The sequence below is a fragment of the Durio zibethinus genome, chromosome 10 (assembly GCF_047325235.1).
Source record: "Durio zibethinus cultivar Kanyao isolate XHJ-2024 chromosome 10, ASM4732523v1, whole genome shotgun sequence".
Classification (NCBI taxonomy): domain Eukaryota; kingdom Viridiplantae; phylum Streptophyta; class Magnoliopsida; order Malvales; family Malvaceae; genus Durio; species Durio zibethinus.
The window spans coordinates 21,745,618-21,772,929 of NC_143171.1; the positions used below are offsets into that span (position 1 = coordinate 21,745,618).

Sequence of the window (27,312 nt, forward strand, 5' to 3'; positions counted from 1 at the left end):
ATGTGTAGATGTGCAGATGAAAAGGTGGAGACACATTATTAGTGTGTAGTGATGGGTGAAAATGAATGTCAAAACATTCTTCTTACACCATATCAAAATTTCTCTTGTTTAGTCATCCAATAGTTTTTTCTTGAACATGTCTGCCTAAAACATCAATTCTCTTTTCATGATGCATTCCTATAATTTTCCCTTTTTTTATACCATTTTCAATCCTATCCATGAAAAACAATAACTTCACAAACTCTGCAAAAGCATTGCCAACCAACTTATCATAGTATGGAGAAGGCAGTGTATCTACAAATAGAGAATTAGTAAAAGGTGGTCATACTAGTAATGCTATTTCCTTACATCTAGTAGCATATACTTTATAGCTTTCTTTGGGGCTTTTTTCATATTTTGAAAAGTCAATCGATCTAGAATTTTATTTAGCATATGCTTGTATTGCTCAAAAAATGTCTGAGATAAATCCCTCAAAGTGTGAACTTTGAGGTGGTAAAGGCCTTTGAGGTGGAACTAGATGAATTTCATTATGACTGTCAACCATTTTCAATGACTTGGCAAACAATTGTTTTATTTCTGGAATATCATGTCTAAATTCCTATTAATTACGCTCTAAAGCATTAATTTGTGCTTCTAGTTGATCCTTATGTTTTCAACCATTAGATACGAATCAAAGTAAATGTTTTCCTTATCATGAGATTTAGCAAGAAATAAACATTATTGCACTACTAGAAATTAGTTCTAGCTTATATGATGATAAAATGCATAAGACATGTTTATGGATGCATAGATGCAATGATGATGAAAGAATTAAATGCAATAACATGATATGCAATATTTTCACCAAACTACTTTTTCTTAACAACTTTTTTTCGACTACTTAAGCAATCCATAATGCTTTTTCCTTCTTTTCATTTATTCCTTCACTTTCATTTTTTTACATTGAATCACTTTTTTTTTTTGGAATTCCTCACTACATTATTTTTCCATTTTTGTAATTTTTTTTAATTCAAGAAAAAAATCTACCTAAAAGATTTTTTTTCTTTTCTTATTTCTATCGCCATATGACAAAATGATTGAAAACAAAAATATTTTTATTCTCTTTTGAATTTTTATTCTCCCTAAAAAAACTTTTTATTATTTAAAGAAAAAATGAATGAAAGAAAATTCTTTTGGAAAATAAGCTAAAATAATCCCTTTTATCATTTTTCCTTTTATCTTTTTGTTTTGGGAAAAGCTAAAAGAAAACAATATTTTTCGCCTTTTGATGAGAAAAAAAAAGCTTAATTTTCTTCAAAGAAAAAGAAAATAATTGTGAAAAAAGAAAACCTTTTTATTCTTTTGTTGAAATGCAATTTTCTTGAAAAAAAAATCTTTTCATTCTTAGAAATGAAACATTTAAAAAAAAAAGCCTTGAAATCATAAGATAGATTAAATTTAACAACAGGACACACAGAATTTTCAATTGAAACCAAAAGCAAAAAGTTTTTGTTTATGCAATTTCCATAAATTTCTCTTGTATTTTTTATTTATTTTTATTGTAATAGATACACAAACATAGTTATTTTGCCATCAACCTAAGAGAAAAAAAAAACCTCCTCACATGCCACAAATTTGGGTAATTTCTACAAAAAAGTATGAATGAGGCTCTACCTAAAGTTGGTTCCTTATGGCTTATTATATAATTGGTTTGGATTGACACGTATTTAAAGGTTCCCAAATTATTTCTTATTGTCATCCATATTAGACTAGTAAGATACATTGATCCTCACCCATCGTAAGTTATGAATGAAAAATGGTTCAATTTGAGTGAAAGTATTTCGATTGCCATTATGGTGGTTATTACCTTATAAGAGTATAGGTACTTTATTTTTTCTTATATGGGATGGAGCCTGAATATATAGCTCATAATATGAATATGCCATGTGTGGATGAGGGAACATAATACTACAATCTCTATCTTAAATGTCTTACAATTTATTAAGAATAATATATACAAAAATAAAAATAAAAAATGGCATAATTAAATGGCATAATTAAAACAAGATGCAAGTGACTTTTTATTTATCACTTTTTGAAAGAAAAAAACAAAATTAAATTAAAAGGAAATTTAAGGCCATTAGTCACCACTTATTGGCCTTGATTGGCTCCCAATAAAACACCTAAATGTTCCTTTCCTCCTCCTAATCTTTATTTTTAACCTAGGTTTTCCTAAAATCAACCTCTAAAATGTTAGATCTAAGCTAAAAGCTAGTGCCTTTAAGATAAAAAATCTCTTTCTCCTATTATAGGAAAATAGGTTCTTAGCAGCATTTATTTGTACATTTAACTATGTTTACAAATCCACTAAATGTTTATAACGGCCTTTGACAAAAACATCACTAAAAGTTTTGGTTATACCTATGTTGAAGAATTTAGCAGTATTTCTACGATAAACGTTGCCAAATTGTAGTGTTTTTGAGACAAATGCTTCAAAATTTAACAATGTTTTCAACAAATACCACTAACTATTTAGTAGCGTTTTAACATAAATGCTGCTAAATCTATTTAGTCATATGCCGCTAAATTTAGTTGCTATTTTTGTTTTTTAGCGATATTTCATAAACGCCAAAAATCTTACATTTAACGGTGTTTTCTACTATAAATGCCTCTAAATTCGAGAATTTTGCTATAATTAATTCTTTATTTCTTTCAATATTTACTATTATAATAATTACATAAAAAAACCTATTGAGAGAAATAAAACTTAATTGGAATTTATAAACTAAATATTAAATATTTAAATATCTAAATACATAATTTGTTTCAGTACATTAAATCATTTAATACAATAAAATTGAAATTATTTTTCAATTACATAAATTAAGTAGAAATTCAAAAAGCAGTTCGAGGACTACAATTTGATGAAGGATTTTTTTCACCATGATAATTAGTGTGCACAAGAGCCTACTAAATAAAGTAAAATAAGTTTTTACGATTAATAATAAGCTATTTCTAATATAAAAAATATAAATAGTTACTAAATTTAATACTTGAGTTGGTGGACCACCTAGATTGGTTTTTGAAAATTATTATTGCATAAAATTCATAAGAGTGTTGAATCATTCATGCAATTGTTGATTCTTGCACCCTCTTGATACATCTAGCATGCTCTTTATCAATTCTAGCATGCACTTCTTCTAGTTTAACAAGCTCTATTTCTTTTTCTACTTCTATTTGCTCAACATGTAGTTGTATAGTTTGCAACCCCACTCTCAATATGAAGATGTCTTGTGAAGGTTGACATGCTGAGAATGTAAATTGCTGAGAGCTACATCCAAATTAGTTAGATGGTGTTAGACCCAATCCAAGGCCTCAGACCCATCCATGTCTCTTTTTTTTTAACAACTTCTGTGAATATCCAATTTTTTAAGTTTTGAATGTTGATAGAGCAATCAAATGTTGCTTCAATCTTAACAACCATTTTCTCTTTCATTTTCTCTTGTAATTTAATCAAATAAAGCTATTAAGTTTAATAATTAATTCATAATATATCTGCTAAAATTTATTATCTATATAAAACAAATCAAAAAAATTACCATAATTTTTTGTATTCGGCATTGAAGTAAGATTTATCTTTTTTTGTGTGGGTTATTTGAAAAAGTTTCACACATCTAATTTTTTCCCTATACTCAATCTCCTACATAAAAACACATGAGTGTCAAAACAAATTCAAAGCATCTCAGTTCTGCTTACACATCAATAGAACTCAATTAATTATTTTGGAAATAGATTGTATGCTATTAAGTCTATCTCTAAGGCATGCTCAAACAATATTCACAAATATCCACATACAAGTCATAGGGTTTATTGGCTAATATTTTTGCTCTAGTGAAGTTTTGCTACTGTAAATCATGAGCTAACCCTAATCTCAAACTGAAAACTAACAAAAAAAAATCATAGTTACTATTGTTACAACTTAATTAGGGATTTGATTAACAACTAGGAAAAATAAAGCTTCGTAGAGTTTATAGCAACTACTCTATCTTGTTCTTTTAATTTCATAAGGGCAAATAAGATTTATTTCTTGACATTCATAGTTCTACACTAGTTGTAGTATAGAAGAAAGGTATGGCAGCCAAAAAGAGCATTACATGTTGCAGCCTCTAGCAATAAAAAAATTCTTATAATGGGAGACACTTGGTTCATTGGTGTATTTTTGTCAAGACTCCTAGTGAAAGAGGGTCATTAGTTATCAATATTCTTCTTAGGATTTCTTTTCTTTGCATGTTTCATTTTATTTTTAGTAGTTTGCATCTATTGTGGAATAATGTAAAACCAATGTTTTGGATGCTAAATCACTAATGGAAGCTAATCCTTTGACTAGTTACTTTGTTTACTAAAGGTAAAGCACCAATTACCCAACAATTGCTAAGTGAATCAGACAATGAGTATTCTTATTCATTTACTGACTATGCATTCAAAGGTTAATCATTATGTTATGAGAGTTTTTGCTTCTCAATTATAGTGGTGTTTTCCTTTTTACAAATAAATAAACCTATGTACACAAACAAAGTAGATAATTCTTTTTTATAATCATAATTTACTAGATCTTGCATTTGAAATAGAAAAGATTTTGAATTTGTAAAATCTAGTCTTTTTGCTGATGGCTTTATGGTGTTCAATATAAGTGATATAAGGACTTTTATTTATTCACTCTTTCTGGTGTCATAATGTCTAGATCCATAAATCTATAGCTAGACAATGATTTGAGGAGTCGGCACAAATCTTTTTTATTTAGGTGCATTTGGTCACCTAAGGAATCTATCCTCTTAAGGGGCTCCCAAGCTTGATTTAAGGGCCCTTAAAAGAATGGGTTCGGGTCTACAAACCAGTTCGAGTCTACAAACCAGAACGGGGTTTGGGAGTTCGGTTACATGTGAAGAAGGTTATAGCACCTTCACATGCCCATCAAAAGATGGTACTAGCTCAATTTCGTGTTATCCAATAAGCTTAAAAAATTTTACCAAGTAATTAATTATTGAAAATTATTCTTAATTAACTCCAATACTTTTGACAAAAAATTAAGAAAAATTCCCTCACCTCAAGAGCATACAAGAAAACTACTGTTTCTCTTATAGAGGCTCTATCGTCGGATTATTTAACATTAAAAATTTTTCAAGAAAAAAAAAAGACAAAATGAGAAAAGAATGATGATTCGATTTTCGATATAGATCTTTTTTTTATTTTATAAGAAAAAAAAACTCATGCTTTTACACAAGAAAAATTGATACTTTCAACTTTTCCTTAAAGCATTGTTGATATTTTAATTTTCAAGGAAAATTGATACTTTCAACTTTTCCTTAAAAATATTTTTTCTTCAAATTTTATTTTTAAGGAAAATTGGTACTTCCAACTTTTCTTCAAGAAATGTTTTTCTAAAAATTTAATTTTCAAAGAAAATTGATACTTTCAACTTTTCTTTAAAAATATTTTTTCTTCAAATTTTTTATTTTCAAGGGAAATTAATACTCTTAACTTTCCTTTAAAAGTATTTTTTAAAAATTTTTATTTTCAAGGGAAATTGATACTTCCAACTTTCCCTCAAAAATATTTTTTTCAAATTTTTATGTTCAAAGGAAATTGATACATTCAACTTTCCTTCAAAAATATATTTTTTTAAATTTTCATTTTAAAGAGATCATTGAAAATTAAAGGATATTTAATTAAATAAATAACTTATTTTAATTTAGTCAATAAATAAATAAGGAAAAAATAATAATCAATAAATAAATAATAAAACTAAATGGAAAAGAAGAAAAAAACCTTTGGCATGGCTCGGCTGAGAATTTGGGGCAACTCTAGAAAAAAAAGGTGGCTCGAAAGTGCGACTTGGCAGCTGGGTTTGCAGCTCGGCTTGGTTAGAGACAAAGATTGTTTCCTGGAAAAGCAATGACTCTAATGAGGCAATACGTTGAGCCAACCAAGGAAGCAACTTCTCATGAACTAGCTCAGGTTTATCATCATGGGGGCAATGCCCTACTTCTTCCAACACGAAAAGGCTCACATTTGATGATTGTGAGGCAAGAAAGAGAAATACTTACCTACCGACCCATCAAGAGGGGTGAATGGATCTTGATCACCCCATAAAACTAGGATAGGTAAGTTAATTCTTGGCATCAATTGCACAGGGTTTGGCCCTGGTGGGCTTGTTATAATTGAGACGAAGGCATCAAGAATGCCTTCATCATTTTTCGGTCCATTGATGATCTTAACTAGTTCATTATCCATTATTTCCATAAAAAGATAATAAAAAATTCCTCAAATTATCTCTTTGCTTGGCCCGCTCAAAAACTACTATGGCAATTCCTCTTTGCTTCAATAAGAAATCAAACAACAAAAGCAAAGGTAACAAGCGCTTGATCTTCCAATCATCAACATCGCTTTGTTGTTCATCCCACAAGCATAATATAATAGTACAAGCCCTCGAACCAGGTTTTGACTAGAGTTCGAGGCAACTATCAAACAAACAAGACTTCCAACAGAGTTTTCTATCAACACAGTAGGCTTTTGAACAACTTCATTCAAGAAATCTAATATCAACTAAGCCCAAGCTTCCATGGTATATTGTCATAACGGTTTTGTGTCCGCCTGACGAATTTGGAAACGAAAATAAAAGAACGAAAAATGGAGTCGCCACCAATCTTTTTTGGCTAGGTGCGATTGGTCACCTATTAAAATTTATCCTTTTAATAAGATTTTAAAATTAATTAAAATTTGTTAAAAAGATAATTTCAAGGTTTGCGAAACAGTGTAGGTTTTGGAGTCGGTTAGCGTGGGGAAGGATTAGCACCCCCACGACGTTCGTTCAAAAATGGTACTATTTAACTACATGTTATCCTTTGATTTTGATTAAAAATAATCTCATTCTCAGTGTTTGGAAAAATAATTTTCTTGATTTTTTTGGAAATTGGTTTGTTTGGTTTTATTTTTAAAAAATTATTATTCAAATTTTATTCGAGAAAAATAAATTAGAACCTTTTTTATTGAAATATTTCTCAAAATACTCCAGTACGTTGGTAATATTAGAAGAACTCTTTTTCACCTAGAGATTTCTTAGGCATCGCTTCTCGAAATACCTAAAAATCTCATCATCGGAGGTCCGAATTTACTTTTCGTAAAAATTATATCATGCATGCAATGCAAATAATAACATGATGCATACATTTTATTTTTTATTTTTTAGAAATTTTATTAATTTTTATTATTATTTTTATTTAAAAGAAATGAAGAACAGAGGAATTTTTATTGTATTGAAGATTTTCTATAAATATTTTAATACACTGGTAATATTTAAGAAAAAATCTTCTCACTTAGGGATTTCTTAAAGCATCTCTACTCGGAATACTTTTGGAATCTCATCATCGTACAAAATTTTCTTTTTTCTCATTTTTTATTACCTATTTTTAATTTATTAGTTAATTTTATTATTATTATTTTATAAGAAAAAAAGAAAATTTTTATTGGATTGAAAATTTTTTTTATAAATACTCAAATACACTGGTAGTATTTTAAAAAAATCTTTTCACCTAGAGATTTCATAGGTATCACTACTCAAAAAACCTTTGAATCTTATCGTCGGATAAAAAATTTTTTTTCTTGCATTTTAATTAATTTTTGTATTATCATTAAGTTTTTTTTTATTTTTAAAGTTTATTTTAAAAATTAATAGAATTATATAAAAAGAATTTAACAACATATTTCATTATTTAATCTAACAAATATAAATATTTTAATATGCATAAATATTAATAAAATAATATATATATAAAATAAAAAAATTCAAAAAATATTTTTTTACTTGAACCAAACCAGTTAACGATTCGATCAACGCATGGTTCGGTCTGGCATCAGCAGTTTAATCACATTCAGCGGTTCAATTTCGGTCCGGGTCGGGTTCAACGGTTCGGTTTCGGTTCAGTTGGATAGGTCAGAGGTTGATGAAGGAAGCGAGTCACGAGTCGAGTGCGCGGACCCCGAGTCGAGTCACGGGTTGACACGCAGATCCCGGGTGCTTAAAACGACGTCATTTTGGACCTTGATTGAAATGATGTCGTTTTAGGCCTTTATTGAAACGACGTCGTTTTGGTTTTGACAGTTTATATAAAAGGTGCTAAATTTTTTTTTCAGTCATTCTCCCCTTTTTCTCAGAAAAAAATGTCTTTTTTTTCTTTTTTTTTTTTCAGGTCCACTAGGGCCGGTGGCCGTCTGCCGTGAAGGTCGTAATGGTCCTTGCCGACGACGAGCTCTGACTGTCGTCGTTGGTGTCGAAAAATTCCAAAATCTCCCAAAATACTCATCTCGACCCCTTGAACACAGATCTGACTTTCTTTTCACCAAAAAGAATCCCCAATTCCTTAGATCTGCTCTTGAAGTTTTGCTAAAACCATTTTTTTTAGGTATTCTAAATTTTTTATTTTTTTTTAAGCTGACATTGCTTTTTTTTTCTTTGTACAGGGGTTTTCGACGCTAGTTTCCTCCCAGCAAGGAGGACTAAGCTTTTGGTTTTTTTTTTTTTTACATTTTTTTAGGCAGAATGTGTTTTTTTTTTTCACAGGGTTCCCCTCTTCATTTCTTCTTTGGGTTCGGTTAGAAGCTCTATTTATAGAGCTCCGGTCGTGCATGGCACAGGGCTCGGCATGGGGTGCAAGCACAGCCCCATGTCTTTTTTATTATTTTTGTCTGATTCGTTAGTGGTAGGAGCTTAGGCGAGGGTAGTGGTATGGGTGGTAAGGTATGGTGATCAGAGGGGTGGGGGGTAGGGCATGGTGGCAGTGGTGCCAGGGAAGGCACCACTACCATCCTTTTTTTTTATTTTTTGTTCCTTTTTTATATATTTTTTGTATTTTATATTTTTGTTTAATTTTTATTATTGTATTTAATAATAATATTATTATTTTAGTTATTATATTTTTTGTGACTGAAGAAATTTGACGTCCATAACTGCCTCTCTTTGCACATTGTTGATTATCAGTAATAGGGCAAAGAAAAAGACAACAACTTTGTCTGGAATCCAAATGGATTTTTTTCTTTTTTTTTAACGTAGACTACTCAAAAAGTTTTTTTTTTCAAATCGAAAATGCTCCTTTCACTTGAGGCTCGACAACTTTTGAAAATTTAAAATCTGAAAAAGACTCCTCTCAGCAGAGGCTCAACAACTTTAAAAATCTCATCTTGAAAAGGGCTCATCTCAGCAGAGGCTCAATGACTTTAAAATCTCATTTGAAAAAGCTCCTCTTAGTAAAGGTTCAACAACTTTAAAATCCATCTTGAAAATGCTCCTCTCAGCAGAGGCTTAACAACTTTAAAAATTCTCTTGAAAAAGCTCCTCTCAACAGAGGCTCAACAACTTTAAAATCCATCTTGAAAAAGCTCATATCAGCAGAGACTTAACAACTTTAAAATTTAAAATCTGAAATAGGCTCATTTTAGCAGAATCTTAACAACTTTAAAAATTCATCTTGGAAAAGCTCCTCTCAACAGAGGCTCAACAACTTTAAAAATCTTATCTTAAAAAAGCTCGTCTCAGCAGAGGCTCAATAATTTTAAATTTTATCTTGAGAAAGCTTCTTTCAACAGAGGCTCAACAATTTTAAAAATCATCTTGAAAAAGCTTCTCTCAGCAGAGGCTCAACAACTTTAAAAATCTCATATGTTCTTCAAATCGAGTTCTCATATTTGAACAAGTAAAATTTTCTCTTTTGAAATCTCTTATTTGATTAGGAAATGGAAAGTCTTTGTCCTCATTATTCATGGATGCATGTACTGAGTGCTCTAAATGCAATACATGTAATGCAATCAAAATTATTCATTGTGGTAAAAAGGTTCTCAAAATCTATCACTTTTTGCTTCTTTTATTAGAATTCTTAATAATTGCCATATGATCAATTTGTTTTTAACATTTGACCATTGAATTATGCCCTACCAATACTTTTCTTCAAAAGTCTACAACATCAATGTCTTGTCATGCTTTTCTCCTTCTTTTTCATTTGTCTTTGTCAACTTTTAAAAAATAATGCTAAGATCTTTCATGTTTGTTTTTCTTTTCATTATTTTAAGTCCAAGACCAATAAAATGCAATCACACATTTCTCTTATTCGTATGGCGGACAAAAAATGAGAATAAAAGAATGGACATGTGTTATTTCCAAAAAAAGATAATATATTTTATTAGATTGGTAACAAGTGCATGGTAAAGTATTTGAGTTGAAACAAAGGTATCCAAATAATGATTATAAGATAATCATGAATAAAATATTTCCAGATTCTTTTTTTAAAACTAAATTAGATGACTTCTTTGATCCTTCAGAGTTCATCAAACTATATTTACCCCTGTATTGTGGAATGATGCTTCTTCTTCATATCAAAGCCGCCTTTTTCAAGTTTTTAGCTTAGATGAGTCATTATTTTTCATTTTTTAATTTTTTTCTTTTTTCTTTCAAGCAAAATATTTTTTTACAGCATTTGAGTTTATCGAAGTAGGTAAATCACTTTCATCCATCTCTGCCAAAATCAATGCCTTACCAAAAAAAGGTCTTTTTCACCACATACGGGCCTTCCCAATTTGGTGTTCGTTTTTCTCAATTATCATGTTGATTTGGAAGGATCTTTTTCAGGACTAAATCTCTTTTCCTAAAGTAACAGGGATGAATTTTCTTGTCATGTGCTCTCATTATCCTCTTTTGATATAATTGACCATGACAAAGTGCTGTAAGTCTTTTCTCTTCAATGAGGTTCAGCTGCTCGTAGCGATTTCAAACCCATTCTGCTTCTTTTAATTCTACCTCTATCAGGACTCTCAATAAGGGAATTTCCACTTTGACCAGTAGCACAGCTTTCATTCCATATACCAAAGAGAACGGGGTGACCCCAGTAGATGTTCGGACTGATGTTCTATAAGCATGCAAAGCAAAAAGTAACTTCTCATGCCAATCTTTGTAAGTATCAATCATTTTCTCCAAGATTCTTTTGATATTCTTATTTGTAGCCTCCATTGCCCTATTTATCTTTAGATGATATGGTGCCGAATTATGGTGACGAATCTTCAATTGAGTGCAAACTTCATTCATCATTTTACTATTTAAATTTTTGGCATTATCAGAAATAATTATCTTTGGAAACCCATATCTGCATATTATCTCTCTTTTTATGAATTTATATATCATAGATCAGGTCACACTAGCGTATGATGTGACTTTTACCCATTTTGTGAAGTAATCAATCATTACAAAGATGAATCTATGTCCATTTAAAGCTTTTGGAGTGATGGGACCGATGACGTCTAGACCCCACATAGAGAATGGCCATGAAGGAGCCAAAACATGCAATGCTATTGGAAGAGTGTGGATCTTGTCAACATAGATCTGACACTTAATGATATTTTTTGGCATAATCAATACAGTCACTCTCCATTGTCAACCAATAGTATCCGACCTTCATAATTTATCTAGCCATTATATGACCATTTGCATGTGCCCCACATACTCCATCATGCACTTCTTCAATAATCCTTTTCGCTTTAGCTGTATTTACACGCCTTAAAAGTACTTGATCTTGACCCCTTTTATAGAGGACATCTCCATCAAGAAAGAAACTCATAGCCAACCTTTTAATAGTCCTATTATCATTTTCTGTTGCATATTCTAGGTATTGCTGGCTTTTAATGTATTGCATGATGTCATGGTTTCTCATCAACTTCTTCTGTAACACCTGAACAATGTACTGGTTCATCCTTCACATCCAGCTTGATAGGTTGGATTTCAATATTTGCATCTATTTTAATCATTGCAGCTAGAGTAGCAAGTGCATCAGCAACTAAATCCTTTCTAGACAAATGCTCAAATTAAACTTCTTTGAATTGTTTGACCAACTAAGAGATGTACTTATAGTACCGTATCAACTTGGAATCTCTTATTTCCCATTCTTCTCGTAACTGATAGATGACTAGAGCTAAATCTCCAAACACATCTAGGAAACCTCACACTTTTTTTTGGTACTAGAAAGAGATAAGTTCTGGATGGCTTGTACCTTATCCGAGTCTATTTCGATTCTTCTTTCACTGACCACAAAGCCCAATAGTTTTCTTGATTTGGCACTGAATGTACATTTAGTAGGATTCAACTTTAGTTGAAATCTTCTCAACCTGTCAAACAATTTTTTGAGATTGACTACATGATCTTCTCTTTCACGAGATTTCACAATCATATCATCCACATATACCTTTATTTCTTTATGCATCATATCATGAAAGAGAGTCACCATTACTTTTTGATAAGTGGCACTAGCATTTTTTAACCTAAAAGGCATAACTTTGTAACAGAATGTCCCTCATATTATCATAAATGTAGTTTTCTCTATATCATTTTCTCTATAAAGGAAAATGTGGAATGCCTAGTAGTATTATCCACTAAAGTATCGATGTGAGGTAGAGAAATATTATCCTTAGGGCTTGCTCTATTCAGATCTCGATAATCGACACACATTCTCACTTTTCCATCTTTCTTAGGAATTGGCACTATGTTGGCTACCCATTTAGGATATTTTACCACTATAAAAAATCTAACATCAAATTGCTTCTTCACTTTCTCTTTAATTTTCAGCAGCATCTCTGGTTTCATGCACCTTAGCTTTTGCTGCATCGGCTTACATCTTGATTTTAAAGGTAACTTGTGCTCTACAATATCAGTGATGAGTCTTGGCATATCCTAGTAAGTCTACGCGAACACATCTACATATTCTCGGAACAGCTCTTCTGGCTTCTGTCTTTCAGTTGGTAAAAGAGATATACTGACTTTAACCTCTTTTTTATTTTCACCATCTCTCAAATTCACCAATTTGGTAATTTTTTGATAGGGTTCAATTGGTTTATCTTCATGTTCTATTAATTTTAACAAATCAAGGCAGTGTGTAGTTATCTGAATCTTCCTTATTATCAAGTTTATCAACATGAATTAAGTTTTCAAAATCAAATCCGAGATTATTACCATGATTATCTTCATGTTCATTGTTTGGGACCCTGCAAAGGGTAAGATGAAGAGAATATTGGCACACAAAAATGGAATGGCAAGAAAATGTTGGAAAGAAAAGAATGGAAAGAAAAATAAAGATGAAAACAATAGAAGAAATGTGGATGCATCTTCTAAGTCTTTTATTAAAATGACAAACATAAACACACCACAAAAGATCTCCTAATACTCATAGAAAATAATTAGGGATTTAAAGTTTCACAGTACATTACTTTTTCAAAGTTTTAAAGACAACAAGCAGCTCTATAACTTTCCAATTATCCAACTTAAAATCTGAAAGACAGGGGTACATGAACAGCTTTTCACTTCGACTATTCTTTTCTCCATCATCCACCATTTGAATAACTAGCTCTGAAAATTCTTCCACGAATTCTACATTTAGGGCTCCTGGTAAATCTGGATAAATATATCCTCCTAAATGAAAAGAATCATAGAGGTATGGAATGACCATAGGTTCTAACTCTGGCTCATATCCCCTAAGATTAGCTATCCTCTTATCTCTTTTCTTATTCACCATTCTTATTCTGTCCCCTCTTGTTGGCTTATATCCTAAGCCAAATCTATCTTTTTTTTCATATATGGTTGATGGCTTCGTGATTCCTTGTAGGTTCTTTCCAAGTTTGACTTCAGGTTGTCATCCCATCTTTTTAAGCTGTTTGACTATCATTTTAGTTGTCGTAGATAATTGTGACAAAAGTAATTTAGATCCTCCAGCTATATATGTTACATTGGCAATCTCGAAGGATCTATAAAAGCATTTCAGAGCTTCATCTGCTGATTTCATATAAAGAGTATTTATCGGTTGAGTTACCAATAAATCTTCTTCTCCCGCCACACATGTTAACTTCCCTTCAACAATGAATTTGACTTTTTGATGCAATGAGAATGGAACAACACCTGCCATATGGATCCACGACCTACCCAATAAATAACTGTATGAAATAGAGATGTCCATAACTTGAAATTTAATGTTAAAAGTGTATGGGCCAATCTGTAATGGCATTTTTATGTCCCTCAGCACCTCTCTTCGGGTTTTATCAAAGGGTTTCACTATCATATGATTAGGTTTCATATAAGATCCATCAACAAGGAGTTTTGCCAGGGTAGTCACAGGCATAACATTGATAGATGAACCATTATCAATAAAAATCTTAGCCATTATATGACTTTTACATTTCACAATAATGTGAAGAGCCTTGGTACTTTCTCGACCTTCAGGAAGAATCTCTTCATCACTAAAAAAGATATAATTTGAAATTGTCAGATTGCTAACCAGCTGTTCCACATATTCAACAAAAATATTATGAGATACATATGCTTGATTTAGCACTTTCAGCAAAGCATTACGGTGTGACTCTGAACTGACTAATAATGACAATAACGAAATTCTAGCTGGCATCTTGTTAAGCTATTCTACCATGCTATACTCGCTATATTTTATTAACTTTAGAAATTCACATGCTTCACTCTCAGAGACTGACTTCTAACATTTTTTTTGGGCTGCATCAAGACCACTCTGAATTTTTTTTTCTTCTCTTACCTTGGCTTTCTCTTTCTAGCTTTTTTTAGAGCCTCTGGGGTATAACACCTCCCACTTCGAGTCATGCCTTATACGCTTGTTATGTTCATAGTATCTGGGTTGATTATAACATTACAATCGTACTTCTATGGTACTACTTTATCATTCTGATATGAAAAAGAGCTAGAAACTTTAATTATCACTATTGGTCGAGAGGTGGGTTTTTCTAGCCTCGGTGTTGACTTCATCATAATAAATTGTTACTGGTCTACGCATAAATTTATTCTTTGAATCAATAGTAGACATTTCAGCTTTCATCAAATCTTCTCTTTCTTCGTAAAACTTTATCTGACCCATATCCATTAACTTTTGCACTTCTTGATAGAATTGGTGACAATTCTCGATAGAATACCCTAAAGCACCTTTGTGAAAGTCACATCTTTCAATTGAGTTAATTGTTTCGGAGTGATTTTGAAGCTCTACTAGTTTTAACATGTCAGCTTTGACCAAGGCTTCAAATACTTTAGCCATCGAAGTTTTAACTTCTTCTACCTCTTTCTTCATATAGCTTACTTGCCTATCAATCAGAACATTTATTAATGGTTTAGTATGATTTGATAGAGGGTTTTCATTAACATTTGTAATTGCTCGTTGGCTGGCATCAGTAACACCCATTCATTGATTAACCCTTGCACTTTACACTTTAAAGCAGTATAGTTCTCAATACAATGACCTGGATTCTCATAGTGATAATCACAATATGCATTGGGATCATACCATTTAGGAAATGGAGATTTCAAAGGCTCAACAATAACAGGGGCTAATAAATGTTTCTCGATAAATTAAGGGTACAAATCTGTGTATATCATGGGTATGAGATTAAACGTGGTTTTTTTTTAGGTAATTCTCGGGGCTCTAAAAATAATATTAGGATTAGGTCTCCATTCTAGTCTGATAGGTGTAGCAGGATGATTATAGGTGGGTGTCTAAAAGAATGGCTGAAAATGGGATGGATAAGCTGGTTGTCATAATGACTGGTATGACTAGTATGGATAAGGAGTGGATGTAATATTATTTATGGAAGGGTAATGGGTTTGGTAGATTGGTGTAGGATAAGGTGTGAAACCTTTGAATTGTTGCCCTACATAGTTCACTGCTTGAGCTTTATTCTTTTTTTTTTAAAAGCTCCACATTTTCTTGCTTCACTTGTCTATCCTGCATTGAGCTTACCATTTTTTATAGCATTTTCAATGATTTCACCTGATATCATCATATCTGAAAAGTTTTTGATTGCATTGCCTAGCAATCTCTCAGAGTATGGTGCTTTTAAGGTGTTCACAAATAAAACAGTTATTTCTTTCTCAGTGAGGGGAGGTTAAACTTGTGCAACCATGTCTCTCCATCTTTGCGCATATTCTTTGAAGCTTTTAGTTACTTTCTTTTTCATACTTTGTAAAGATAGACGATCTGGAGCTAAATCTCTGACATGCTGATATTGTGTAAGAAAAGCTATTGTGAGCTCTTACCATGAATGAATACGAGTCCTATCTAGTTGAACATACCATTTGACTGCAGATCTCATAAGGTTATCTCAAAATACATGCATCAATAACTTCTCATCACGAGCATATGCTACCATTTTATGACAATACATGGTGATGTGAGTCATTGGACATTTCGTGCCATCATATTTTTCAAATTTAAGAACCTTAAATTTTGGTGGAATAACCACATCTGGGACTAAACAAAGGTTAGTTGCATCTGTGGGGCCATAAAAATTCATTCTTTCTATGGCCCTAAGCCTTTCTTCTAATAACTTTATCTTTTTTTAGGTACTGGTATCTATCACTTTCTCAGGTGTCTTTATCTCTAGCTTTTCTCTCTCTTTGGGATCATCTAAATCAAAAACTAAGATCGACTTACGTGTTTTTCCATCATGACAGGATTAACAAAATTTTGAAATTATCCTAGAGCAGGTGTGGATGTCATTCCTGGATAAAAATTAGGATATCCACCGGGAGTAGGAATTGGCACTCTAGTTCTTTGAGAAGGTTAGATCGATCGTGGCTCAAACCCTGAAGGGTAAACAGGATTTACCATATTTGGCAATTGCTCTTGAAAGCTAGGATTTTCTTCCATTGCTTTTCTCTTGTCAAGTTTCCTGAGCATATCCATTATTGTACTGAGATCCCCTTTTAGTTCTTCTTGAACTTTTTCTATTCTCTTAAATCAACTGGTCTGTTCTTGCTCTATGATTCTTGTCTGAGTCCTGGTATTATATGAATGACAAGTAGGTTAGGTCAAAATTTTTTATGGACGAGCTATTCTTGAACCTTTATTACCACATAATTTTTTTTCTTAAAAAAGAAGAAAGAAAAAAAATTAGACTGCTGTGTTAAAAATTTTATTTTTTACTTATTTTATGAAAAATGATGTACATGATGTATGAATGCAAGTGGGAGATATTTGTTTTTGAAAGAATTTCAACATTAGAAACTTTTATTGATTCTATACAACTTTTATTACATGAGATTTACCATCCTAGAGTTATATCCATAGAAGCATTTGACTTGTTCATAATGGTCCTTTGCCTCGTCTAGAAAGTTCACTAGATGTTGTCCATATTCTTCTATGGGATGGACTTCTCTTTTTAATGCTTCTACCTTTTCAACCATCTCTCATGCTTTTTTCACTGCCTTGTAAACTTGATTAGTCAAGTGCTCTATGTACTATTGCCTCCCTAAGCTTTCTGCCTTTCATCTCATGTGAGCATCCCTTTCTGAATCACATGTGAAGATTCAATCTTTTTTCCTTCTATGCCCCTTATCTATTATTGCTAAAATATGGCTCTTGTGGTCTTGTAGTTGTATCTCTAACCCTTGGATCATCTGGTGAAGTGCTTTTTTTTCATTCAGTACTTCGAAGTGCTTTTTTCTCTCTTTTACGAGCATGACTTTCAACCTTTCCTTTTCGTTTTGGCATTCCACCAATCTTGTTGAGGTTGTAGAGTATAATCCTTTCCAATTCTGACATTTTTGAGAAATTTTGGTGGTCTCCCCTTGCTTTTCTTGAGCTTTGCCCTTTCATTAGTTCATTTCCTCTTGGACCTCATCCATTTTGCGTTGCCAGCTAAGGTAAGACTTGGTGACTTTTTTAGTTTTGAATTGAACTAGTAACCTCTTATTTTTTTAGTGTAGATATTTAAAATAACTATTGGTCACATCCCGTTCTTTTATGACTTTTTCTAATCTACTCCCTTATATCTCTACTTCATATTTCAATTGTCCTATTTTTTTGTGAAGTCTCAAATTTTCTCTTCTTATTTCTTTTTTTTTTTCAGCTTCTAATTCTTTCTTAACAAGTTCAACTTTTGATAATTACACATCTTTTGAAAGATTAACCAATTGATATAAGTTGTCATCAAGAGGGAGTACTATGTCTCTAGGTTTTTTTACTTTCCAAATCTGGTAATCAAAAGTAACTTTATGGATGAGAGGCCCTAACCTCATTCTTCGTGTTCTCTTTCATGCTTGGATCAACTGTTTCAAGGTTCTTGATGGATTCGGTTCCCCATAAATGAATTCTATTTAGACCAGGCCATGAGTAGCAGGAACAAACTGCTTTGCACTAAATTACCTAAGCACTATTAATGAAGCATAACATATAACATCCTATAGCCTTAATAATGGTATCCATGGCTCATTTTCTCCATGATACAACAAGGGCACCTGAGGCATCCAAGGTGCCATCCATTCAATTTCATCCCGGTAAGCCTTCGTAAGAAAAGGACCCGCTCTTCTTTAGTCTTTAATGTTGGCCATTAGCTTTTTTAAAACTCTTTAATTGGTGCTTTATTTTGTAGATACGGCTTTAAAAATACACTCTTTCCACACTTGAAATGACTTTTAACCCACACATATAATAGAGATGCACATCTTATGAATCGTCTTTTTCCCTTTCGTCGATAAAAATTTAATGACCTTATGGTTTTGGCTAGGACTGTTGGAGCAGGATTAATTGCTTGGGTTTTAATTTGCTAAAAAAAATCTACCATAGTTATCTCAATGTAACCTAAAATTTTTGAAAAGATTACCATGCCATACAATGCTAGAGCAAACACAGTCATACCTTGATCATCATTTAAATGCCCTTGAATGAAGTTTTGAAGAAAATCCCAACGGATGCCAAGATGTTCACCTTTAGGCTTCACAAAGGAATTAATGGTTTCTATTTTATCCCCCATAAGCTTGGCTAACTTTTTACAATAACCTGATTTTGGCTTTCGGGTAAATACTTTATCTGGACATTGTAGTTTTATTCCAAGTAAAATCGAATACTCTTCAATAATTGACACCAAATCTTCCTAATTAAAAGTGAAGCATCTATAGGATGGATCCTAAAACTGTATAGCTACTTTGACCAGCTGTTCATCGATCATTATTGAAATGAGAGATGCAATCTGCCTGTACTTTTTACAAAATTTTTCTTTTCTTTCTTCACTTAACTGACCCCAGACAGCAGCTAACTCTATTAAATCATTCTGTGTGAAATCTAAATGCACTTTCTTTGGTAATTCAGACACATAACTGGTAGGAAAATAATCTTCATTCTTTTGTTGAGTTTCTTTCAACCAAACATGTACTTTATTATATGGCTCACATGGCACACTGACTAAGGATGAGCAAATTTGTAGTTCTATAGGATCTATGAAAACTTATTGGAAGAAATATGTCCTAGAGCAAATATCTCGATGCAAAACTGTATGATATGATTAATGCAAAAAAGAAATAAAATTGAGTTAGTGTGAGGATGCGATTTAAGAAAAAATTATTTTTTATTTTATTTTGTTTTGTATTATACATAACTTTTATTCTTAGGTATTTCCTACAAGAAGGTGGACAAGGCTCTACATAAGGCTAGTTTCTTAGGCTTATTATATGCTGGGTTTGGATTGACAGTGTTTAAAGGTTCCCAAATTGTTTTTCACTGTCATCCATGTTGGACTAGTAAGGCACCCCGATCCTCACCCATTACAGGCTACGAACGAAAAAGGTTCAATTCAAGTTGAAGTATTTTGCTTGCCATTACGGAGGTTATCACCTCACGAGGGCATATGTACTTTACTTTCTCCTATAAAGGATGGAGCCCAAGTATAGAGCTCATGCATGAGATGCATCGTGTCATTGTGTGCAAATATATCATAATTTATTGAGAGTAATATATACAGAAAAATAAAACATAAAAGGCATAGTAAAATAAATGTGTGTCAATTTTTTGCTTTTTATTTTGATTTGTTTTTTTTTTACCTTTTTTATTGATAATGAAAAATAAAAATCTAAGAAATTGATTAAGACTGTTTAAATCAAAATTTGAGGATAACAAGTAGTTAATTTTGGCCTGACTCTCTAAAATAAAAGGCAATCCCCAGTGCAATCACCAAGCTATCGTAACAGTTTTGTGTCTGTCTGACGAATTTAGAAACGAAAATAAAAGAACAAAAAATGGAGTCGCCACCAACCTTTTTTGGCTAGGTGCGATTGCCACCTATTAAAATTTATCCTTCTAATAAGATTTTAAAATTAATTAAAATTTATTAAAAAGATAATTTCACTATTTGTGAAAAGTTTGGGTTCGGGAGTCGGTTATGTGTGGGGAAGGATTAGCACCCCAACGACGCCCGTTCAAAAATGGTACCACTTAACTACGTGTTATCCTTTGATTTTGATTAAAAATAGTCTCATTCTCGGTGTTTGGAAAAATAATTTTCTTGATTTTTTTGGAAATTGGTTTGTTTGGTTTTATTTTTAAAAAATTATTATTCAAATTTTATTCGAGAAAAATAAATTAGAACCTTTTTTATTGAAATAATTCTCAAAATACTCCAGTACATTGGTAATATTAGAAGAACTCTTTCTCACCTAGAGATTTCTTAGGTATCGTTTCTCAAAATACCTAAGAATCTCATCCTCGTAGGTCCGAATTTATTTTTTGTAAAAATTATATCATGCATGCACTGTAAATAATAACATGATGCACACATTTTATTTTTTATTTTTTTAGAAATTTTATTAATTATTATTTTTATTTTTATTTAAAAGAAATAAAGAACAGATAAATTTTTATTGTATTGAAGATTTTCTATAAATATTCCAATACATTGGTAATATTTAAGAAAAAATCTTCTCACCTAGGAATTTCTTAAAGCATCTATACTCAGAATACTTTTGGAATCCCATCATCAGACAAAATTTCTTTTTTCTCATTTTTTATTACCTATTTTTTAATTTATTAGTTAATTTTATTATTATTATTTTATAAGAAAAAAGAAAATTTTTATTGTATTGAAAATTTTTTTATAAATACTCCAATACATTAGTAGTATTTTAAAAAAATCTTCTCACCTAGAGATTTCATAGGTATCACTATTCAGAGTACCTTTAAATCTCATCTTCGGATAAAAATTTTCTTTTCTTGCATTTTTATTAATTTTGTATTATCATTAAGTTTATTATTATTATTTTTTTAAAGTTTATTTTAAAAATTAATAGAATTATATAAAAAAAATTTAACCACATATTTCATTATTTAATTTAACAAATATAAATATTTTAATATACATAAATATTAATAAAATAATATATATAAAAAGAAAAAAAATTAAAAATTTTTTTTTCTTTTACCTGAATCGAACCGGTCAACGGTTCGATCAACACGCGGTTCATTCCGACGGTTCAATTTAGCATCAGTAGTTCAATCACGTTCAGCAGTTTAGTTTCGGTCCGGGTCGAGTTCAACGGTTCGATTCCGGTTCAGCTGGATCGATCAAAGGCTGATGAAGGAAGTGGGTCGTGGGTCGGGTCACGGGTTGACGCACTGATCATAGGTGCTTAAAACAACGTCGTTTGGGCTTTTATTGAAACGTCATCATTTTGGTTTTGGCAGTTTATATAAAAGGTGCTAAATTTTTTTTCGATCATTCTCCCATTTTCCTTAGAAAAAAAGCCTTTTTTTTTTTTTTTTCAGACTGACTAGGGTCGGTGGCATCCGCCATGATGACTGTCGTGATCCTTGCCAACGACGAGCTCTGATCGCTGTTATTGGTGTCAAAAAATTCTAAAATCTCTCAAAATGTTCCCCTCGACCCCTTAAACACAGATTCGACCTTCTTTTCACTAAAAAGAATCCCCAATTCCTTAGATCTGCTCTTGAAGTTTCACTGAAACCATTTTTTTTGGGTATTCTGACTTTTTTATTTTTTTTGAAGGTGACTTTGTTTTTTTTTTCTTTGTGCAGGGGCTCTCGACGCTAGGTTCCTCTTAGCGGGGAGGACTAAGCTTTTGTTTTTTTTATGTTTTTTTTTTCGCAAGGTTTCCCTCTTCGTTTCTTCTTTGGGTTCAGCTAGGAGCTCTATTTATAGAGCTCCAGTCGTACGTGGCACAAGGCTCGACATGGGGTGCAAGCACGAGCCCCATGCCCTTTTTATTATTTTTGTTTGATTTGACAGTGGTAGGAGCTTAGGCGAAGGTAGTGCTATGAGTGGTAGGGTATGGTGATCAGAGGGGTGTGGGGTAGGGCATAGTGGAAGTGGTGCCAGGAAAGGCACCACTGCCATCCCCCCTTTTTTAATTTTTGTTCTATTTTTTATATATTTTTTGTATTTTGTATTTTTGTTTAATTTTTATTATTGTATTTAATAATATTATTATTATTTTATTTATTATTTTTCTGTGACCGGACAAATTTGATATCCACATGTATGAGAAACCCAGTGGCTTATTTGAAGCACTTAAACCGATAAGGTCAATAGCATAGACAATGTAATCCTGAGCAAATTTGCCAATATTCTTGTGCCAATGAATAATGAAGGCACTAAACCCGTGAACAAGAAGTATATGAGGATTGGATTCTGTATTTGAAGAAAAAAAAAGAAATAAGGTAATTGATGGAGTACTTGCCTTTCCATTGCCACTTACTGTATTTCTCTTTTATCTCACTCACCCTTAACACGCTGCCACCAGACTCAAAGGATTGGTCATGGTAGCAAATGATGAAACTACAGTTACCATAACCAAGCCGAGAAGGGAAGGCTTGTTATTGTAATGCTGAAGGAAAGCGTGACTTCGTCTGAATCTGGGTCCTCTATCCTTCTTTTATTGAAGAGAATGCAACGATCGCAGTCACACCAGATCATGAAGAACCGCTATTACAATCTTTTTTCTCTGTTCTCTCAATCACTATATCGTTTCCCTTTAATTTCCTTCATTTCCCATATCCCGGCTTGTGGCATTGGTTACGCTTAGACTTTGGATTACTCTCTCCCCTCTCTTTTTTTGTGTTCCTCTGGCCTTATTTATAGGGCTTCAATCCGAGAGCCTTAAACCAAATAGGATTTCCATCCTTTTTTATTTCTAACTCTAAACCATAACTCAGCTTAAACTCCTCAACTCAGTCATACCTAAACTCAATCACCTTTTTTCCTTTTTTTCAGCTTTTTCATTTTTAATTAATTTTTTATTTTAACAAAAATCAAATGTAGACCCCTGACAGATTTGGGTGTCTATAGTTGCCCCTTTTTGCACATTTTCTGTGAAATAAAAATTGTACAAAGACGTAGACAACCCCAATCAACTCGACAAATCTATTTTCCTTCTTTTTTTATTTTTTTGTTTTTTGTTTTGGAAAAAATAACAAAGCTCCTCTAAATAGAGGCTCAACAACTTTGAAAAATAAAATGCTCTTTTGAGCAGAGGCAACCACAACTTTGAAAAATAAAATGCTCATCTAAATAGAAGTAACCACAATTTTGAAAAATAAAATGCTCCTCTAAACAGAGGTAATCACAACTTTGAAAAAATAAAATGCTCTTCTAAAAAAAGGTAAACACAACTTTGGAAAATAAAATGCTCCTTGACAATCATGTCTAGAAGAGTCATAGATCAGATCTGATAAAATTTGTAATGAGAACTCACATATTCATAATTTGAGCTCGAAAATCAAAGGTTCAGATTCACAAGAACCTTTTAGCTTCACAAGAATTTACTAAAATTTGATTCTCAAAATTTTAGTTTCACCAGAATTTGATTCACAAAATTTTAGATGTGCAAGAATTCGGATTCACATTTGCAACTTACAAGACTCGTATCCAACATTTAAACATTCTCATTTGACTTTAGAGATTCACATCTAAAAGTTTAAAGCTTCTCATTCGAGTTCAAAGATTCACATTTGACAAATTTAAGGGATTCACATCTCAATGAGTCTCATTTGAAATTCAAAAATTCGTATTTGAGAACTCAAAAATTCTTATCAAAAGATTCATAATTTTTTTTTCAAGGGACTCAAAATTTTGAATGTCATGATCAATGATACAAATGCTTCCTTAATGGTGCAAATGCAATAATCTAAATTCTCACAATGCCATATTCTTAACCATGATTCAAATGTCTACTGCATAACACATACGCATATCCAAACCAAAGTTTCAAACAATCTCCAAACAACAATGCAAACATAATGCATGTATTATGGATGTCAATGTCATGAAATTCTAATCAAAAGGTGGTAATATGGTTCTCAAGACCTCATTATATCATGTTTTCTCCTTGTTTAGCTTTTCAACACTTTGGAACAAGTTTCATTAACTGATCCTTATTTTCATCACTTGATCAACATTTATAGGCTTCTCAACACTAACAATTTCAGAACAAGTTTCATCTATTGCCCCATATCATTTAAGCACTAATAATTCCAGAACAAGTTTTATCCATTGCCCCATATCATTTAAGCACAACTCATAGGCCCTTCAGTACTAGCCATATTAGAATAAATTCTACCTTTGTCACTTGGTCACCAATCATAGGCTTCTTAAATCATCTTTTTTTAGGTTTTTATCATCTCTTCATTTTTCTCTTATTATCTTGTATTTCTATTCCAAAGAATGTAAGATTTTTTTATGCACATTGTCATTCATTCATCATCATTTAAAATCATGACAAATATAATGCACTCATACATTTTTTCGATTTATTCTAGGGATGCAACAATAAGATAACACAAGGTGAATTATAGGAAAGGTAATCAATGAAGAACGAGTTTGGTACAAAAGAAATGGGGAAAAGAATAAATTGGATGCATGTCATTGGAATAAATGGTATATCCAAACAATGAATATTCAGACAATTCTGAACATTAATCCAGGATTCTTTTTCAAAATCTCATTCCATTGATTGTTGAAATCATTTTGAGCTCATCAAACTTTACCCTAATTTTAAGAGATATTTAGAGACCTCGATCCTCTATATGCTAGAACTATCCATCAAACTTTTAGCTCAGATGTTTTTTCTACCCAAATCGCTTTTTCAAATTTTTAATTTGAGTATTCCTTTTCTCATTTTTTTCATTTTTTTCATTTTTTCATTTTTTCATTTTTTCATTCTTTCTCATTTTTTTCTTTTTTTTTTCTTTCTTTCATTCTTTCACCCATTATTGATATCTCTTCTACATCAATCTATAGTGCAACAAAGCATGATTCTATCATTCCATCACGAGCATGCCTTAGCCCAACACATGATCATTCAATTCAAGCACTCACATTTGATCCAAATGGACTTTTAAAGGTTGTAATGTAGGCCATGGTGAGGGGTCATGAAAGAAATGGATAAAATAGGCTCAAAACATGTGTTTAAAGGGTTTAAAACTAAAGGATCATCACTCGTCATTTGAAATAACTTGGCATTTTGCCCCACTCTACATCATTTCACTACTTTTTCCTTTTTCATCTCATTCCTCACAAAATGACTCTTATTACTTTGCCCCAAATCATATGTGACCTTTTTTTTTCTTTTTTCTTGCTTTTCCTTTTTTTAGACCTTTTGTGATCTTTTGCTCTTTTTTTTCAAAGAATTGCCCCTCAGTGTGGAGGGTGATCTTTGGTCAGAGTTCTTTTAGAAAAAAAATTATAATAGGCTTAAAAGGGTAACAATTAATGGTTTTTTAAATGGTAAAAGAAAGATGACCACTTTTTATCTCAAATGTGAATATTTTCCTTGAATATCATCTATTGAACAAAACCAAGCTCATGGATCTCTATAAAGAACTGCACATTTTTAAGACATATTTATTTCACATCAACTTGCTTCTTTTGGTCAAATAGTTTTCTCAAATAAATGTGGAAGAGTTCTTAAAATTAAATCTCAGAATTATTGTTATCTTTTTCTAAACATTCATCATTTGGAATTTGAGAATGGGAAGGAAAAGTTATGAAGGTGACAAAGAATGGAACAGTTGTTGAATGAAAGAGAAAATGTAATGAAATGCATTAACTTGCCTTTTATTAAAATGATAACAAATGAAGTCCTATTGCATAAAAGAAATCCTAACATTACTTTAAAAGAAATCTTAAAATAACAAGTAACTCTCAACCATCATTCTTCAAAATTGTGCCCTTGTGCAATCAGATGAAGGATTAACATCTTGCCTTTTAATTTACTGTAACTCTCCAAGCCTTTTTGGATTAACGTGTTCTTGATTCTCACTTAGAGCATTGACATTGTGAATAGGCAATGGATTACCACTAACATTAGGTGTTGTTGTTCTTCCTTAATAAAAATTTATCATTCCATTCTTGATTAACCGTTGCACCTTATGTTTCAAAGCAGTGCAATTTTCAGTAGAATGGCCATCAATTCTATAGTGGTAGTCACAATGGGCTATATGATCATACCACTTGGGATAAGGTAGCTTGAGTGGCTCAACACGATTAAGGATAATTAAGTGGTTATTATAGAGCTCTCGGTATAACTCCGTATAAGTCATGGGGATTGGATCAAATATGTGTCTTTCTTGGGTAGCTCGTAGCTCTCGTGAAGCATTTGCTAGACTAATAGGATGAATTTGGGGTATTGTATGAGGTTAAATGTTAAGGCTATATGAGGGTTGAAAACAAGTTGGTATGTTAATGGGTAAGATGGTTGTGGTGCGAGTTGGTATGAGTAAGATGAAGTATTGTTCATAGTAGGATAGTATGGAGGGTATCATTATGGTGGATAAGGTTGATAACCCCTATACTGTCTATCAAAGCTCACAACTTGAGCTTTGGTCTCTTTCTTCGTTGACGTCTTCTTGGTTTCTCCTTCTTTCAACTTACCATATTTAATGGCATTCTCAATGATTTCACCTGAGATCACCATATTGGTGAAGTTTTTTATGGCACTCCTTATCATCTTTTTATAATAGAAAGCTTTCAAAGTGCTAACGAACAACACTGTAATTTCTTTCTCAGTCAAAGGAGGTGCACTTGAGAAGCAATATCCCTCTACCGCTGGGCATATTCCTTGAAGGATTTAGTCACCTTCTTTTCCATGTTTTACAAAGACAGGCAATCAGGGGTTAAGTCTATGATATGCCGATAGTGACTAATAAAGTCATGGGCCATATCACTCTAAAAATGAATATGAGTCCTATCTAGCTGGACATACCACCTTGTAGCAGAGCCTGTGAGGCTGTCTTGGAATACATGCATCAATAGTTTTTCATTATTAGCATGGGCAGCTATCTTTCGAAAGTACATAGTACTTTGGGTTTTTGGACACTTTGTACTGTCATATTTTTCAAACTCTGACACTTTGAACTTCGAAGGAATAACCACATCTGGGACTAAATAGAACCCAACAGCATCCACTGAACCATAAAAATAAACTCTTTCCACTGCTTGCAGCCTCTCTTTCAGCAT

General features: G+C 32.1%; 1 pseudogene; it reads right to left on the bottom strand.

Moving 5' to 3' along the window:
- Positions 1–3,105: 3,105 nt before the first annotated feature.
- LOC111293354 (pheophytinase, chloroplastic-like) lies at positions 3,106–27,312 on the bottom strand (annotated as a pseudogene).